General features: G+C 41.0%; 1 protein-coding gene across 9 annotated transcripts in view; it reads left to right on the forward strand.

Moving 5' to 3' along the window:
• Positions 1-14,080, forward strand: part of PCDH15 (protocadherin related 15) — a 710,734-nt gene that overhangs the window by 253,865 nt on the left and 442,789 nt on the right. The window contains exon 1 of one of the 9 annotated variants that reach the window (XM_069795893.1): positions 1,598-2,003. The exons of 7 other annotated variants lie outside the window; for them this stretch is intronic. The gene's annotated coding sequence lies outside the window, so the exon portion shown is untranslated. Of the gene's footprint in view, positions 1-1,597; positions 2,004-9,155; positions 9,298-14,080 lie in introns of those variants that run through there. One more of the 9 variants, XM_069795895.1, reaches the window with a different exon arrangement.

Genomic DNA, 14,080 nt, shown 5'->3' on the forward strand with positions numbered 1-14,080 from the left:
GTTATCTGCAAAAGATTTTAAACTAGAATGTTAATCATATTGGTCTTTTCTGTATAATACTTAAACCCCCCCCCCCCAAGGTCCATCTGAAATATTTTATCTTTTTTTCCTGTAAGACCTGAATCAACATAAAAATGAATTTGGGGAATACTTAAAGGTATTCTTAATCCAACTTTGTTCTTTTCAATATACTTTAAATATGTTTCCATTAACTTTCACAATATGGCACAATGTTCCTACTTTTAAGAGCTACTTGACCCTTGCTCAAAGTCTGTCACATAATAACGCATTAACATAGAAATGATTCTAAGAGGTGAAGTTGAAGGCATTGAGTGGTTACAATCTTCCTTCCTCAACTGGATAAGAAATGCGAAGAAAAATATTTTATATACACGTACATTTTTTCTACTGCATGATACATATCTGAACAATCAAGAATTTTCAACAGTAAATAAATACTAGCTATGCAGAGCATTTTAAGAAGCAAATACTGCCAACTTCAGAAAACCTGGAAATTCAGTGCTCTGTGGTTTGCCTTGGGTGCTGTGGAGAAGCCAGAATGCCTGCATCCTTTCTGCTCCTCTTAGCTCAAGTCAATCCGCTCCAGCCACGTGCACAATAAGCTCATTGGCACTAGAAAGGCAATTATTTGCTCCCTGCTCACTTACTGTATGTGCCCCAGTGTCATAAAAAATGGCAATGCTGCTGTTGTGTTGAACTGATGGCAAAGTCTCCTTTATTCCTTAAGGGTCTAACACTAGTAGAGACTTTGGAATTGCAGAACTGTGAACTCCTGGTTATATTTTAAGACTCTCATCTTAAATATTCACACTTACTCAAGAAGAAAAAGTAAATCAAAACACTGTGATCCAAAGGTGGAACCAAAAAAGCAGCCTCAGTCATGCCAGTTGGTGCTTTTTTGAAAGGCTGATAAAGGTGCATTGAACTCACCCTTTAACCAGAACTGAGAAAAAGAGGGTTTGGAGTGAAGTGGGTAACTCTTCGCTCCTGCCAGTTCTCTGGCAGGTGTGTTTGATGGGCTGTTTGCCATTCGGGTGTGTCTGTATTTGAGGTGGGCAAAGGAGCACTTTGGCATCATCTTTTTCTTGGAAGCTCTGTGATAATTTAAGTCTTCTCTGTCTTCTGAGGGAGAAACAGACTGGGAGAAGGGGAAGAACTGAAGTAGGTGAAGAAGTGGAGAAAAGGTGTGGGCAAAGTATAAAAGGGAGAGCTCAGGCTTCTATTCAAGTAAGAGAATGGATACCCCTGCCAAGTGATGCCTACGGACTTTGGGAACAAGCCTTCATCTAGAAGCATCAAGGAATCAGGAGGGCAAATACTCCTCTGAATTCAGGGAAAATCTTCATTTTGTGGTGAAGAACAAGAGAATGATCTAGATTTTCTGTCTCTGACTATTTTTCATGGAGTTTCAAAACCTCCTATTCAGAGTAACAGTGGTCAGTGTTCCTTGGAGAGCAGTTGCATAAGGACACCAGAAAAGCAGAGGGGAGGGATTTGTAGTTGGTGTTACTGACAACAAGTAACCGCATGATCATCAAGTGAATCAGAGTAAACGCGCATGGTGTTGGTATAGTGGGTGTTCTGGGAACTCATTCACAGTCAGAGATTGGTGGTCTTGGTTCATCTCCCATGATACTTCTGGTGCAGATAGTAATAATGAATTGTCAATATTTTTTTTTTTATTTTTTTTTTCCCTAAAAAGATGATTTAGGAAGAGACGAAGTGCAGTACACTAACGGTAGGGTTTAGGACCTGGGGGACTCCAAGGATTTCCTTCTCTAATCTGTGGGAATTAGCCCTGACTGACAAGGAACTAGCATGCAGTTGATACACAGTCCTCAGTTAACTTGCAGGTATATGGTATGTAGAACTACGGGAGTAAAGCAGTTCTTGTTTGAAGTGGAATTCATATGAGGATCCAACCAGAAGCGTCAATGCCGGAACGGAGGTTGCCATTGTGTCCTGGGGGAAAATCAATGCAGGTTGGATAGCAAAAAGTGCTTTGGTTTTGGTATTTTTTGTAAATCTTCAGTATGTAGTAACTACTGATCAGAGCTGTGTGGTGAACTGTGAAAACAAGAATAATATAAACTATTGTGTAGTAGTTCACTAAAACTAAATTCACTGTATGTTGTACTGTATAATACTGTATGTTGTAGTGCTTTCTGATGTTCAAGCAGGGCTTTAAAGCAGTGTCTCCAAAGAGACCCTTTTACCTTTCAAAAAATTTAGTTATGAGTGATAAACCATTAAAGAATAACTATTTGAAGAAGAGCTTTTCAGGTAGTGAAAAGCAGATAATCAGTTAAATGCATTGAGTGTGACAGTTGGAAACAGTGAGCAGAGTGTGGGAGAAGGTACCAGAGAGAGAAACAAATATGCCAGAAAGTCCTACTGCAATTTTTTGTTTATTTCTGGAGCAATTAGGGAAATCTCCCAGACAGGATTACAGCTTTTCAAAAATTGCTAGTTGTGGACATGTCAGATCTCTCATAAGAACTAATATTTGGATATAAAATACCCCTTTCCTACAAAGGGCATTTCATTTTGTGTGATGCATTTCTCTGTCCTTTTATTGCTGAAGGATGAGCAAATCATTTAAATGTTCTTTGTTTGTTTGCCCTGCTGCCTACTGTCAGCTCACCTAGTGAGATCGAAGCAGAATTCAACACCCAACAAATTGGGTTCAAGTGGAACAGGAATAAAATGGTCTTTATCTGTAGCTTGGCCGCTTACATCCTCATTGCTGTAGTAGTGAGTGGAAGCCGGGCCATCGTTGTGTGGTTGTGAAGCTGTTGGTTTCGTGCTTTGGTGAACAGTTGTTCACGGAAAAAAACTGTTTTCAGAGCTGATATTTTTTGGCCTGCTTGTTGACAGTAACTGAAGGGCATAGGCATCTGAACTGCAGAGATGTTCCCAGGACAAGACCATGGCATTTGGATGTTACAGTGGGTCATCACTACTGTGTTACCAAGGAGAGCTCTTCAGACACACCTCTCACCCCCATTACATTCAGAGAGAGAAAGAAAGAGAATTATGATTCCTTTTTATTGTTTGACTGCGACTTCAGTATTTTGGCACTGTCTTGTGCTTGAAGTGCTTGGATCTTGTTTGGTGTTCCAAACTTGGGTAGGCTTAAAATGATCGCAAGGTGTGCTTCCAAGCTTTGAGAGCTGCTAAACTCTTATACCACCAAGTAAAATGTACGCATTTACTAGGCACTTTTTAGTACATGTGTGTTTGTGTATATATCTCTGTGCACATTTTTAATATTTGTATTTATATACATATGTGTATAGATACATATTTACTGTATTTGCTACATTCCTCTGCTCCTTCCAAATATTAAGTGAATTTTAACAACCCATCTGCATCTTCTGGGGTCCCAGGATCCTAACCTGAATCCTTCGTGAGATAGTGAGGCTTGCTAGGACATGCTAGCTCTAAGAATGCGGAGCTGCGCTAGGATGCCACCATGCCTGATTTCATAAACCTTGCACCAGGCAGCTGCAGTTAGCACCCTGCCACGCTGCCCTGGGCAGCCTGCTCAGCTCTGGAGTCTCTTTGCTCTGCTCTGCTCCCCACTGTAAACATGACACCAGATGCCACAACACAGTGACCCTGGATAAGGAGAAGCATACTGGGGCAGCATCCTCTCCGTCAGGGCTGATGAAAGGAGAGCTTTGTGCCCACCCACTGGATTGCTGCTATGGGGATAGATTTTTATCCTCTTTCTTCCAAGGGTTAAGCAGAGCTCACATTTTCTGTTTAAAACATGCCAGCAGAAGGGGATTCTGTCCCGGGACTTTCTCTGCATTTTACATTAAACAGCCTGATCACCAGGCTACGGAGGAGTTATCTGCTAATCTGGTTTTGCAGCCCAGTAAAACCTGCTTTGCTGGCAGGGATTCAGCAGCAGAGGTGAGGAGTGTCTCTGCCAGAATCGTTACTATCCTGGTGCTTAGAGCATTTTCCTGCAAAACAGAAGTGGTATCTTCTTGTTTTCTTCTGGTCTTGAAGGGCTTGAGTTTCATTTCGTGTCCTGTGTGGAGGATGATAGGCATCTCCATCTCTTCTCTGCCTGAGTTTTTATAGAAACCTGTAGTAGTACTTTTGTGAAGGGTGTGCGATGTGGGAGTGAGGTCGTGGGAGGTGATGTGTAAGGAAGCCTGTACATCTGGGCCCTTAGGCCCTGGATTTCACTTGGCTTAAGGTGGAAAATGTTGCGTCTCTCAGCCTTGGTGGGACTAAGACAGTTCTGAGTCTGCGGGGAGATGGAGCTTGAGACAGCTGGGAAATGCAAAGGTCAAAATGCAGTACCACTTGTGGTCTTCCAGCAGCACAGTTACTATGTGAAAGAGGAGCATTTCAAGTCTGCGGTTTTGATTTAGGCATTAAAAATTCCACATATTACCCTGAAATCTGATTTCGCTTCAGGACTGCCAGCCTGGCCACGTTCTGCGGTGTTGCACTGGGGGCTCTTCCTTCTGCTCTGCCCCAGTGAGCCTCGCAGCTGGTAAGAAACAGGGTCTCATCCATACCAGGCTGTGAGCCACGTGTATGTTGGCTGAATCCTGGTCTGTGCAAAGACCCCATGTGTTTTCGCAGAGTCCTTTTCCTGATAGTTTCGTGCAGGTATTCTGAGAACCTGCACCAAAAGGGCTCCTGACACATCAAGCACAATTTCCTTGGCAGGACAAGGTGGGATTGTGCCCAAAATGTTGCCTTCTGCAGTAAGAATTACAGGTTACATAGTCATTAGCTGTGCTGTACTTTAGATGAGAAGTTACTGTGCTGGTTCCATCTACTTAAACCTCCTGGTTCTTTAAATAGGTGTCCTTGGCCAGCTTTTCTCACTCCGTTAATCCTAGCACAGATGAACCGGCATGAATATAAATGTTTATGGCAGTCTTCACAGCTGCATATGGAATATATCTGATTGTTTGCATATAGTCAGTGCTGTGGGTTTGTAATTTGATGCTCTATAAAGAGTCTTAGATAATCTTTCTGAAAGGAGCTGTGTAAACGCAGATATAATTAGCTTTATGATTTTTTTTTTGGAAACAGATATCTTTTAATAAAGCACTGGAGCACAGAATAGCCATTTCCTGTGATTTTCATTCACATAATATTTATAGTGCTACAGAACAAATGAGCCGTTGAAAAGGGAGAAAAATTAATACTGTGAATGAACTTGCCTTGAGAGGAATTTGTGATAAAATTATGAGTCTAACAAACTTCAGTAAACCAATTACTGCTCCTCCTGGATTTGTGAATATGAAAGCTCTATGGGATTTGATGTAATCCCTCCCTGTGAACAGATGGGCAGATTGCAGGTCTCTGCAAAGCACGTTCCAGGCTTCCCAATTCCTTCCACAGTCGGCTGTGATCGTGTTTCTTTACACCTTGCCTCTTGGTGACAAAAATACTGAAAAAGGCATGAGCAGAATCAGTTAAGGTGTCTGCAGTGTGCCTCTGTGCAAATTGTGTTTAGTTTTTTTACCACCTAGTACTTCAAATCTCTTCATGTGGAAGAAGGATGGTCTTTTTTGAATGCCTGATGGCACATTGTAACGGGCCTACTAGTATCACTGTAGTTAAGAGGTGGTCAGCACTTTAAAATAAACTCTTTTTTTCAGGGAATTATAGCACAGCCAAATCTTTTACTCTAGGTTGAAACTAATGAAATTGAAAATACAAGAACGAAGCCAGGAGCAGTTTTTAATTCTCCTCCCTCCCCGAAATCAGTTTGATCACAGTTACTGAGTTGCCATCTGCATTTTGTGCCTTCTAGAGCAGGAAACTCTCTGCCTTTTGGGAAGAGAGTAAAAATGTTGCATCAGGTCATAGGTAAAATGATTCTGTATTTTGTCTAGTGTAATTCCAACAGCCTCCTCATGCTGCTTACATTGCTCCTTACGCTGCAAAACATACAGACATCTATACAGTGGAAAGCTGCAAGTAGTTTCATTTGCTGCAACTGAACTACACAAAATCTTAAAATCATGAGTATTTTTAACGGTTGTGGTCTTGCTTTCAGCTGGAAATACGTATGTTAGTAACTTTAAGGCTTCATCTGACATTTGTTTCCTAAGTAGTAGCTACTATTTCTCAACTACATTTAGCAACTATTCAATAATGAAAGAAATTGCTGCCTGCTTAGGTGAGTATGTAATTTACTTAGAGGCAAGACTAGGAATGACAGAAAATTTACGTTGGAAGGGACCTTGGGAGATCTGTGGTCTACCCTCCCGCTCTGGGGTCAGACCAGGCTCTTCAGGGCTTTGTCCAGTCAGGTCCTGAAAACCTCCGAGGACGGAGACTGCACAGCCTCACTGGCAACCTGCTGCACCGCTTGCCTCTGCTTTTGGGGGAAAGCTATTCCTTATACTGTTGTTTCAGCTTCTGCCCGTTGTCTCTCCTCCTGCCACATCAGAGCCCCGTCATTCAACTTGTTTTTTAGTTAGCCCATTTTTAGATTGTTCACCCGTTCAGACTGTGCCATCCTCACTTGGATACAAAAATGTTGTGGAAGGCAGTGCTGAAAGTCTTGAGAAAGTCAAGGGAAATGACAGCTGCTGTCCCCTCACCCGCTTTCTATCACTTAATTATTTCTGTCATTTTATCACAGTCAGGTTGGTTAGGAATGATTTAGCTTTGGTAAATCCAGGCTGACTGATTCCAGTCACCTTCTTCTCCTTCATATGCCCAGAAATAGGGAGGACAAGCTCCATAATTTCCAATGATCTTCATGTCATAGAAGGTGTTTAAAATAGCTGGAAGACGGGAAGTAACTTTATACGAGTGCGTTTTTTAAAAGGCTAAACTGGAGAACCTGTTGCATCCACATATAACTGCGAGCAGAATCAGAGCCGTGCAACAGCGTTGCAGTGAGTGAAAAGATCTGTCTGTCTTGGACAGTGGTGGGTTGAACTTGCATTCCTAGGACAGGTACACCCTCCTGGAAAGGGTAGGGGGGAATAAGGTCAGTGGAGAACAAACAAGGCTCTAATGGGACCTTGGTGCCTGCTTTTTACTAAAGCAGAATTTATTTCCCAGACACATTATCCCTGAGTGCAGAAAAATACACCTCTGAGTCTGGCAATGTTGTGTTTTTATCTTCTCCGTGCTGCACTATAACTGTGTAAATACATTTCAAGAAGACTTCAGCATGTTCATCAATTGATTGCAGGGAAAATCCTCTGCGAAATGATGACCCTGGATATGTTTTGGACATACTCATTGGTGAGATACAGGATTCTCACAGAAGGTAAAGAAATTAATGAGCACCTTTCAAGTCAATCATTGTTATTTTTGTCAGATTTTCACACTTCCAAAATAACTTCCTTATGTGAAGCACTCAAGTATTGTAGACCATAAGGTGAATTAGTTCCTTTTGATAATGTTCTGAGAAAATTTGAAACTAACAACAATAACGTTCTTGTAGCATATAAAATATTTAATATACATGTCTGCGCTGAAGCAAGAAGTGTTTTCCCTCACTCTGCAGCACTTTCTCTTGGATAGTCCTTTCTGGCTGTAGGAATTATTTTGTTGTTGGGGAAAGCAAAATTCTGGCTCAAAGATCCTGAACTGTTGATTTAATGGGAGCTGGACTTGGAGTTTTGAGATACATGTGAGCAATGAGTACTGTTATGGAAGTATATGTTTGTGGCTTATGCTATGGACAGGTGTCTCTCACAGGGAAGATAAAGCTTATTAATAGATAGTAGAACAAACTAAATGCACACACCTACACTGGGAAAAAGTAATTACCCTATGTTTTACTATATATGCCTTTTTTTTTAATTTGGGAGGGTTTTTTATTTACATTTTCAGTGTTTAGGAATCAATAATATTCTTGGTCTCGTAGGACAAAGAAAATGCTCATTCTGATTAGTCTCTATGATAGTTTTGTGAGTTCCCTTTGAAAGAAATTAAGATTTAAAGTCTTATTGGTAAGTAGGGCTTGTGTATGAGAACCACTAGCATTAGGCAGTTTAGCAAAAATTCTGTATATTTTTTTAAAAGAGCTGATGAGCAATTTTAGTCCCAGCCACAGGTTTTCAAGTAACTGATGTGCTATGGTATTATTTTGTAGAGGTTGCTTCACCATATAAATCTTTTGTTGTGAGTTCCTGTTTAGCCTCACCCTGTACCCTGACAAAAAAAGAGTCTTATTTTGAAAAAATGGCACTTTTTTGTAATAGAGACAACAATACAGTAGGAAATGGGCCCAGAACCTCTTAAGTTATTTTGCTTTGGCCACAAAAGCCCTTTAGAAGATAACCACCAGCTTTTATTTCCAGACTAGGCCCATTTAACTGGTGCCCATCCCTTGCCGAGAAGGGCTGAAATGGTGTCGTAGCATTTTCTCCATTTCACAGCAAGTTCTGTAATTACACTTCTCTCACTCGTGCTGGAGCTTGCAGCCGTGGATGTTACTGTTTAAGGCTAAGCCCAAATTCAGACAGGCTTACTTGACTCCTCACAGATGTAGGCTCTGGAGAGGGTCGATGCTCGGTGTGAAATCCTCCCTGTTCTTATTAATGATTCAACTTTTAATAAACTTGATTAGATGCCTGTGCGGTCTCACATGAGTTGCGTTGTGAGTCTGTGCTGCCTTTTTTGCAAATGGGAGTTTCAGCGAACGCCGTTTAAATTTAACGAAGGTAAATAAGGGACTGAAATATTTTTCAAAACACGGTCCTGCCTTACGTTTTAGCCAGTCGCATCGGGCCCCTTTATTTCGGGTAACGTGGACTTAACTAGCGGCATTGCTGCGTTGAGAAGGGCTTTAAGGAGATTACTCCTGTCCTGTCAAATGATCTCATAAAGAAGCGTAAGCTGCCGCGTTCCTCGCCGCTGAGAAGGCGGAAAGAGCCGCTACAAAGCAGCTGGGAAGGCTGATGGGACAGGGAGCAGGAAAGCCCCTCGCACCGATCGTCCCTGGGAACCGGCTCCGCCTGGGGCGGGGGGTCCCGCACCCGCCGCGAACCGGCCGGAGGCGCTCGGCGGAGCCCGGGCGGGCAGTCCCTCCTTCCCTCCCTCCCTCCCTCCTTCCCTCCTTCCCTCCTTCCCTCCTTCCCTCCCTCCCTCCCTCCCTCCCTCCTTCCCTCCTTCCCTCCCTCCCTCCCTCCCTCGCTCCGCTCCGGTGTGCCGGGCTGCGGGCAGGCACGGCCCGGGCCGGCCCGGCCGCCTCCGGCAGCTCCAGCGGTTGGGATGCAGAGGAGAAGGCGGAGGATGCTCGGGGGCGTCTCGGGCTGAGCCGCGAAGGTATTTTTCTTTGCCGTTGCTATTCCTCTGGTTATTTCTATGGCAGATGCCTGCGTTGCGTAGGAATCGCTGTTGCTCCGTGGTTTATCGGGTGGATTTTGGGAAGTGGAGAGTGGTGAGCAGTTGTTACTCTGTGCGTGGACCGGGGCGGCGCGGGGGGGGGGGGGGGGGAACTTACTGCATAACCCAGAGCCGCAAACTTTGAACTACTAAGTCAAGCCGGGTTTTCTTCCTGGTTTGTTCTTTCCCTTGGAATTAAGTCATGGTAAAATTGCCCCCAGAACCGATAGTTTATTCACCTGTTTAGAAAAATCTGTCACCGTGAACCCCTCGTTCCGTTAGATGTAGAGTGGGGGAAGCCACTAAAAATAGTAAGTTGTTTTTTGTTTTTTTTTTCATTCAGGCAGAATGTCCTTTGTGAAACTGAAGTCTGTGTCTTTCATATCAGGGAGGTTTCCCTGCAGTGAAACAGAAAAGATCTTAACACTTGCTTTTCATTATTTGTACTGGAAGTTGTTTGTTGCAAAGAGTAGCTTCCACAGCTGTTCTCCTCTTCCTCAGAGGAATTTATTTGCCGAGAAGCGCTCCTAACAGGCTAACATACCAAGCAGCATTTTGGCTAATTTTTGCAGTTTTTAGAGTTGAGGCTCAGTAAATTTACGGGCTTGTACATGGCTAATTTGTTGATATGCCTCTAAAGTCGGTGCAGTAGTAACTGTTCTGTTAGTACTTTCTGCTAGCCTCTCTCCCCTTCATCCCCTTTTTCTCATACCACAGTTAATTTTAAAAAAAGTCAACTTTTTTTTGGTCATACCTTGAATATCCTTCATATTTAACTCTTCTTACTGTGTAGCTTTTTGTTGTTGTTGTTATTGTTGTTGTTGATTCCTTGCATGTTACTTTGGCTGCTTGGCATTATTTTAGTAATTACTGTTCTTGGATTACTGCATGTTCCTTGCCCAGTGTTCACTGCAATGCTACTATCAATGTAAAGACACTGCTTTAGGTAAAGCAAATTAGTGAATTTTAGTGATACATATGGAGAGCTATAAACAAGGTTATTATACTTTACTTATCATTTGAAGACAAAATGGTTGCGTGTGTGTGTGTATAGTTATACAGAAGAAGGAAGCCTGTATTTGAAGTGCTATATTGTTACAAGAGGATAACAGGTTCCCGTGTCAGGTTAACTCTAGGTCCACATTTCATTACTTCTTATAAAGTCAGCTGATTGGTGGAGCTGGTAAGCTAATAGTATAGGAGATACAGTAAATAATTAATGATATTAATATTAATGTTTTGTGGACTTTTACAGGACTGAGTCTTGCTTTAGAGAGTTTGAGACTGTGTGGGAATTCTCAGTTACTCTTATCTGAATGTAATTATTGCTTTGGGTTTTCCTTTCCAGAGGAGACTGAAGAGCGGTTAGCCAGGGGTTATTTGATGCATTTTATCTATCGGTGTTAGTACTCAGGTTTCAGGAACATAATCCACATGGCTTTGCAGTTACAACCCTATGAAATAAGAGTGCAATTTAATGAGAGGACCGCTGCGCTTAACGATGAAGTGCTCCTCTCTCAGCTGTCGTACCGAGCTGCTGAAGCAAGGAAGTTAGCCCTAGTCGCTGTTTTTCACACCTTACCCTTGGAGAGCAAATATGCAGACTGTAAAGAAGTTTGGGGCTCGATATCTTCTTTATGGTTTTCTACTTGTGCTAAATCACTGGTTGGAATAATTGTATTGTCACCTTGTGTCATATTTGCTCAGGTGTAATAGCTGTGCCAGAAAGGCAGTCGCCTGTAAAATTGTGGCGCAAAGTTTTTAATGCTTTTTGGAAAGGAGGGGAGGGTTGTTAAAGGCTTTTTTTTTTTTTTTAAATCCAACACTTTCTTTTTTGTTTTACTTTTTTCCTTCTTTTTTGCCTTTCTTTTTTGTATAAGCTTACTGATTTAATGGTGTATGAGATTCTCTGACTATAACATTTTTGTTGCAAACAGTAGATGGGTCTTTATGCTGAAGAAATGTTTGCTCACAAATACTTTCAAATAACAGTATGGATGAAATTTAAGCTCTTAAGCTTAAAAATAAAATTAAGTGGCCATGCTGGATTCTGGTCTTTACTTGCTATACAGCTAAATTGTTGTAAGGGTTAAAGGTATACGGTAAGAATTGATTTCTTGTGTGGTGCAGGCTTTGGTTTGAGATGTCCAATTTTAAATTTCATTTCTCCTTTTTAAATTGTGTGTGTTAATAACTTTTTGTCTGTGAATGTCCATTATCCACAAGCACTATCTTAAAAAGAAAAAGAAAAAAGCAAATTTTCATGAAGAGTGAACTTGTGAAGGACATTTGTGTAGTTTGATGTTGATATTGAACTTTCAGGACTGAGATGTGGTAACACTGACACTTGTAGCCAGTTTTGGCACCATGTGCTCCAAGTTCATAATTTTAAATGTGTATTAGGAGCTTCAGACTGGAAAAGACCATCTGTATCTCCAACTGTGGTTCTTGCTACTGCAGCCTTAATACCGTACCATGGCTGGCGTACTTACTGAGCCCCATCTGAAAACAAGGGTATGGCTGGCTTTTTTTGTTCTTCTGTCAATGGTGCTCTCTTGGAAATCTGGAGCTCCTGACACTCAGACCCTTCTCCTGATTTCCAGAGTAAATACAGTCTTTTTTTTCCCCAGTGTCTTTGCTGTCTTTTTTGACTACCTCTTTCATCTGATATTCATCTTTTAACGTGGTGATCAAAATTGTATGTGGCATTCATTTTTACACATTAACAGTGTTTTGTTCAGTGACACCCCTGCTTTCTCATGCCTGTTGGAAATATGTCTGTTCTGGATCCAAGTATCACATTTGCCTTTTTGCACTTGGATCATGTTCATGGTTTATAATTATGTTGTAATTAACTCAAACTCCCTGGTCCTCCTCCTTTGCAGTTTTTACCAAGAAGTGCACAACATACCAGGAAACTTCTTGTACTCCCTGAGTACATGATCTTGAGTTGTGCCTTAGTGAATTTTGTCCTGTTTCTATTACTTCAGTTCTTCAGAGCATCTAGTTATTCCTGTGTAATAATCTATGTCCTCTCTTCCGATATCTGTATCCCTGCTGCATTATGTGTTATCAACTTGTTCCTAATACTAGTGACAGAGTTATTGGTTGAAATGCTTAATAAGATCAGTTCCAAGACTGATTTTTAAGATCCTCTAATAGTCACTTAAGTTTTCAGGACTTCTGCTGTTGTCTCCCCTTGAACCAGCTGCTCGCCTACCTCTAAATTCCTCTGCTAGTTGCAGCTTAACTAACAGTTTCCCATGTGATGCTGCTGAGTACTCTGCTAAAATCCAGATTAATGAGATCTACAGAATTTGGAGGATGTTACCTGATGAAGTAATCTCTTAGGTTAGTCTGTCACAAGCTACCTTGTGTTAAACCCATAATAAATTTGGTCACATTTTTCAGTGCTTTCATGTCTTCAGAAGGAAATTTGAAGGGAAGCGTACTTGGTCTCTGTGCCACTGAAGTAAGTTTTAATAGGCTTTTAGAAAATTCTTCTCTTTTACTTTAACCATGGATAGTTTATTTCATACTCTTTAATTGTATGCAGTATCCTACTTAAAAGAAATGTCTTAGTGATGTTCAGTTTTGTGTGCTGTTTATTTCAAAACTCTGGTTTTGACTGTTTAATGGCCCCTTAAGTTTTTATTTCACTTTATGATGATTTCCTCTTTTGTACCCTTGTGTATCTTGCTTTTTTTTTTTTCTTCACCATTCACCCCCTTCCTCTCATACTATAGTAAACTTTAATGCCCTTAATGAAAATAAGGTCCAAAATTTCCTTTGGTACTTAGATTATCCTTTCCAAAATACCCTTCTTGCTGCATGGGAACCCAAGTTGTTCTTTTCCCGATCCTTTCATGCTTACACCACCCAACAATTGTTATAAAGCTATCAAAACCAGGAAAGTACTGTGTTTGGACTTTGAGATCTTCCCAAGATTCCATTATACCAATTCACACTATTTTTTCTTTTTGTGACCTCTTCATTGTGTCTGGTTTTGGCTTTTTAAAAATCTGTATGTTTTCATTAAAAGCGTTCTAATGTTAGAGGTGGTTAACTGTTAGGTGTGCATTCATATAGAATAAAATGGAGAGTCTTTCTTCTTGAAAGTCTTTCTCTCCCTCTTCCTTCCTTGGAATACTTAAAGTTTTGATACTTGGGATTTGAAGATTTCTAGGCCTCCTTCATATTTAGATAGCTGAGCTCCTCAATTCAGTTGATTTTTCTAGTTAGTTCCCTTAATTTCCTTTTTCAAAACAAATGCTAATAACCCTTAATTACAAATCTGTTTTCTTTTGTTCTTTCATTTTGTTTAATCAGCTTATTGCCATTCAAATCCAGTTTATTTTCTGTGAGTGAACTCTCTCAAAATCGAGTATGAATTAACCTTATTTCTTATAGATACAAAGGTTATCCACTGAATCAATCATGTATGAGAGTACACAGATTACACTGCTATTAGTACTCTTTGCATTTTGTATCTGGAAAGTTAAATTCTCCAATAGTAGCACAGCTTCTATATAGTTCTTACTTCACTTAAGAACACTATAGCAATCTACGTGTTGCTTCAAGGTTTATGGCATTACTGCAGTCAAATGCAATTTGACTGGATCAGCTCTTCCCAGAGTGATTTTGATCAAAACCAGTATTGAAGTTTAACATATGGTGCTCTTCTGGCTTTATATCTCTGTCTCAAATAGAAAATCCTTTGGAG

This window comes from Haliaeetus albicilla, chromosome 11 (assembly GCF_947461875.1).
Source record: "Haliaeetus albicilla chromosome 11, bHalAlb1.1, whole genome shotgun sequence".
In the NCBI taxonomy this organism is placed as follows: Eukaryota; Metazoa; Chordata; class Aves; order Accipitriformes; family Accipitridae; genus Haliaeetus; species Haliaeetus albicilla.